At 43.2% G+C, this 5,349-nt stretch overlaps 1 long non-coding RNA gene across 1 annotated transcript; it reads left to right on the forward strand.

The window, feature by feature from the left end:
- The first annotated feature begins 2,879 nt into the window (after positions 1–2,879).
- On the forward strand, positions 2,880–4,875 carry LOC134517613 (uncharacterized). The gene is made up of 4 exons (XR_010071688.1): positions 2,880–2,950; positions 3,033–3,083; positions 3,471–3,545; positions 3,863–4,875. It is a non-coding gene; the product is annotated as an uncharacterized LOC134517613 (long non-coding RNA).
- Positions 4,876–5,349: the final 474 nt, after the last annotated feature.

The raw sequence follows: 5,349 nt of genomic DNA on the forward strand, positions 1-5,349 counted from the left end.
AAACTGCCCCTCGTAGAATAAACCAACCCAAATATATAGCCACAGGTGAAACCATTTGCTCTGTTTTGCACAGGCAAAGAAGTGCCCTCTGCCACATCCTGAAATTAATCAACCTGAGTTCTGGTAGACTAGCAAATAAAGCCAGGAGATTATAAAACACAGCACCTTTCTTGCAGAATGTCCTGCTAACAGCTGCAGGAGAGGGCAGATAGATTGATGTCAACGTGACGTACACCCCCTGCTCTTCCATTTCTAAGTACCCTGGAAGACGGGACAGGAGAGACAAAAAGCTGGGGAGGTCCTCCCTAGTCAGAGATCTGTCTCCAGCGCAAGTTTCCATTTCTAACAAATGGACACAAAATACACATAATTATTTGCAAGCATGTTAAAATATAAACAAAGAGTGTCTCATATTATGATATGTAGACTTCTGTTAATTTTCTCAGTGTTGAGAATACTTGCAGGATGCAAAGATTGTGATCAGGTTTCAACTGAACTTACTCATTTAACATGAACTTCAAATTCATAGCTCTGTTTTTTCTAGCGAGCAATTTACTCTTGGTAGAAGCTCTTGTGCCACTGCAAGTTAATATGCATGACTTTATTCTACCCCTCTTGGGAAGGCATGCTCCATCTGTTTATAAAACAATTCGCCACAATGGTTACAAACAAATATTTTTAAGTTTAGATCCTTTCATTCCAATGAATCCAACTAGACCAAAATATGAATAAAGACCAGTCACAAGATTATAAGCTTGAAGCCTTTGCTTATACATAGTACAATATATTCACTACTCAAACATATTTTTTTTCTCTGAGGAATGGTAGAATTTCAACAGTCGTTGGCTATACCTCTTTTTAGAGGTTTTCACCAGTAATTTCTCCTCTAAAATTTACTCCATGTAATGTTCAGCTGTATCAAAATAATAGATAATGATACCACATCATGCTCTATTCAGTAGCCAAGATTTAACAACACACACCTTCAGTACTCATGCCATGCAAACGTTTTAGTCCTGCCTGTCAGAATGATGCAACGTGAAGAACCTGAGCTAATTTATGTGGGTTTCAGACAGCTGTGAATGAGAACTAATTTATGGTCAGGTTTTGAAATCATGCCAGCAGGAGCTTGCTCTTCGAACAATGCTCCAGCATGCTATTGGGAAGGTCACACATCTCACATCATCATTTGGTGGGACCTTGTCAGAGGTCTCCTCCCCTCCTGCTACAGCTGTCCTTGTGAAATAGCAAACATGTTTTCTGGTCATTGTGTGCTCTGTGAATTATTTCTCTAAAAGCTTATTTACAGAAAACTCAGGGACCCATTTTCTTAACTCTACAGCCCTGCAGGTTGAACCAAATCATGTTTGTTAAAAAAAGCCACCAACCCTCAGTGTTATGAATCTGAATCTTTTTTAATAATTTCAAAATGTTAAATTCATTTTACAAATAAAAGAAATTAGAAAACCCAAATCCAAACGGGATTCTTCTTTATCAATCCTTTGCTTTTGAAGATATATGAAAATATAGAGATTGCATTTTTTCCTAATGTGCATAAAAATGAGACAGCCCAGAAAGACGCAGGCAGAAGAATCCAAGTTTGTGTCTGTCTGCTGAGACCACCTCTTGGATCTGCGTGAATGCGGGGACCTTCATGTCACACATCATCTGCCGCTGCTGTGTGGGCATAAACTGGTGCTCCCTCCTTTGAAAGGGGTTTCAGGAAGGCCGGGCACAGGTGAGAGAGGAGCACAGGATGGCTGTAGTGCCCAGCACTTGCGCTCTTGGAGGTCATCACGGCTCTGTGGGACACTCAGGTCAGTCCAGAGCTGAGTGTGTCGTCTGTCCTTGCTGCCTGTGCTCCAGGTGGTGTGCAGCAGCAGCAGCTCCGTGTTTCTCCTGGAGCACAGCCCTCAGAGGGAACGGGCAAGAGGAGCACACCTTGGCCAGAAGTTTCTCCTGTGTCCTCAGCCTCCATGAACCCCAGGTCACATTGTAACATTTCCCTTCAGGAAAAACCATGGTTGGTGCCAGAGCTTTCTAGCTCCCAAGAGTTTCTTCTGTACCTGTCTCCAAGTGAGAAAAATGGAAGTTGGATTTTTTTTTTTCCATAGGTTACTTACACTGTTGTAGTCAGCAGTGGCTGTAGTTTCATGAATGCTTTCAGGTAAGACTAAACCAGTTCTGGTGTTGAAAGAAGCTGTCCACCCTTCCCCACCCCACAGCGACTTGCTGTCATCCCACCACTCCCCTGCCCTGGTGTTTGTAGGAGCATTTCACGTGGTCACATCGAGAGCTGGTTGTGCTTGAACCATGGAAAAACCAAGAAAGGTTGGTAAATGATTCATGACAAGACAATGAGGGCCAGCAGCATGGCCTGAGCTCGGCGCTGGCTCGGTGCAGTGCCTGAAGGTCAGGCACCAGCTCAAGGCTGGAACTCACCACGCTGATGTAGGTGCTGTACAGAAGAGGGCGACTAAATCAACCCCTGGGGGAGACTCCAACGGGGCACCCCTGGGATTCAGAGCCCAAATTCACTGCTGGTGCCCGGCTGCCTGCGGCACAGAAGGGGAATGCGCACACGTAGGTTACATTTTGCAAGAACTGCCCAAAAAAGTTCCAGTGAATACTTTTTGCTTGTGGTGTGATTTGACACATGACATACCACAGCAACCTTCCAGGGCAAAGAATGCATTCCTAGTATGTATCTGATACAGTTAAGGATGTATGACTTAAGTACCAGCTCCTGGCAGCGGTCTGAAGTGATACCATTGGACTGAGATACAACGTTGTGGTTTTGTTTCCCATCTAAGGAATTGCAATATGTGCTAAAAATACTGATGGGCTCATGGAAATGCAGAATGTTATCACACGCAGAGGGGGAGATGGAATGTCAGTCCCAGTAGAAGTCACCACCAAAGAGGGAAAATGTAGCATTGAACATTTTAAGGTAAGCCTTTTTGTGTTGCCAGCGAGATTAGCTGGGACTGGGTTAACATCCTTTATCCCTCTCTCCCCTCTGTCCTTTGCAGGATGAGACAGGATCTGTTTAGAAGTGTCATGGGTAAATAAAAGATATATAGGTAAGCATTCGCAGCGTATTAAGTATCAGTTTTCTGCCACACATCACATCTATGTAGCTACTGAAGACGTCGTTTTCCTCCGTGTTTTGTCATGGGAAGACCCATTTATTTTTTAAGTGGTATTTAAAGCCCCTCATCTCTAGGGAAACGTGGGAGGGGATGCTTGACACGGAAGGACTGTGGTGACTCATCCCCCCCCCAAACCCGCTCAGTGCCCTGGCTCTGCTATCCCAACTCTGGGTGGCACACAATGACTGTGATTTAAGAGAGCAGACAAAAGAGAGCAGTTGTTCTGACAACCTGTTTAGAAAAAGTACCCATGACCCTGTTTGAAATCGCGGTTATAGACAGCGGCATCTGCTGAATTATTTAAATTGATACATTCAGGTTCTACAAACATGTAATCAAGATGAGAGGGAGCAGAGAAATTTATACACAGAGTTACTTGTGAAGGACAATAAGGTAATAAACACAATGTTCTGGATAAATAACAAATTAACCAAACTGATTAGGTTTGAGCCTCAGAGAGCTGTAGAGCCAACTCCTGCCCGTTTTACCCATAGGAGTAGTTTCATTAACAACAATCTGCTTCTTAGTAAATTGCCAGTTATAATAAAAAAAAACCCAAACTTGTTCTGTTGCTTCTCTATTCTTATGCATTTTAATAATTCTAGTCATAACCATTAAAACCTGTGCTTTTGTACTCCCATGTTGCAAAATACTCTTCACATTACTGTTAAACCACTCAATCTCCTTTTTCTGCCCGAGCGTAAACGTAGCATCTGCGGAAGAGGTAGAGGAGGAGTAAATGCATCCAGAAGAGGTGGAGGAGCGGGATGATGCAGCCGTCGGCTCGCTCTGCCCACAGGAGCCACGCGGCACCTCGGGGCCATCAGCACCGATCCAGAAAGTGGGACTGGGTGAATCCATGCCAAAATGGTGACAACATCCGATATGCGCAAGAGGGACGCTGCGAGCACAGAACTGCGAGTCTTGCTGAACATAACACGGTGCAAATGCCAGCGGGGTTAGATTTGCACACAGTAATCATTTATTTGCTATTAAAAAAAACAGATGTGCCTTATAATTGCATCTAAAAGGTGCGTTCCCAAAATTAACAATCCAAACCCTGTACGAAGATAAATGTTTTGTAACTTAATTATTAAAGTTGGAAAAGTTACTCTCCATTTTCTTATACTATAAGTACCAATTTTAGTAAAGTACTCAGTGACATCTCTGAAGGTTTTTCTAAATATTTTTTATTTTGTCACATTTTTGTGTTTATAATGACTCTGTGCTACAAGGATGAAGCTGCGGCCGTGCATGTATTGGTTTAGAGCAGCGAGTTTTCTTTAAAAAGAGTTGTTTGTGTATTTTCTTTTCTTTTGTACTGCTCATGACATACTTAAGGCTGTTCAGCGGAATAGCTAGCAAAAAAAATCATGATCTTTAATATGCACGTGTACAGTACTTATTCTGCAAAAAAACAAGCTGGCGGAATTTTGTGTGAAGTTGTGGGTAACATCTCTTTCCTGAACAATGGTACATTTAGGAAGTGGCCGGCAATTTTTTATTCTGCCCGTGAGAAGCGCCACTCCAGAAGACTCACTGTGTGCCCGATCTTCTCAGGAGCGTTACTGAGAGGGCGACTGGCTCGGTGGTGCAACACCTCTGGAGGGAGAGATTTCACTGTGCTGCCCCTGTGAAAGGGGAAAAGTGAGGTAAAATGATACTGGCCTAGATTTTTATCCCCACTTCCAAGATTCACACTTGAGAAACTAGCGGAGTTGTGTACGGGCATTACTCATCCCTGTTTCTGGAGCCCCTAAATCTGTTGTGCTGAATGTTGTACCAAAACTGGAATAAAAAGGCGGGCCCCAAGAACGCTGACAATCCACACGTGATACAACAGATGATAAATAAGTGCTAATGGATGCAATTAAGGAAATTTTTCTGTTATAGTCTGCTCGGCTATCTGAAGAATTGGTATGCAGGGAAGGTGAGAGGGGGTAAAAACTTGCTGTTTTCTAGCAAAAAGACTGTTTCCAAATAGAAGGACTTCAGGCAGTACCTGTGTACAGTCTAGTTGGAAATTCCTCTTGACACTGATGGATATTAAGTGCGTTTGAAGTATTTCATCTTACACTTCATGCATGTTTGATGCCCTATTGTGGAACCCTCTTGGATAGCCACAAAGTTGTGATCTCTGGATTAAGGAGGGACCCTTAAACCTTAGGGGTCTGTCCTAAGGCTGAATCTAGTCGCA

The sequence above is a fragment of the Chroicocephalus ridibundus genome, chromosome 6, assembly GCF_963924245.1.
Source record: "Chroicocephalus ridibundus chromosome 6, bChrRid1.1, whole genome shotgun sequence".
Taxonomy (NCBI): Eukaryota; Metazoa; Chordata; class Aves; order Charadriiformes; family Laridae; genus Chroicocephalus; species Chroicocephalus ridibundus.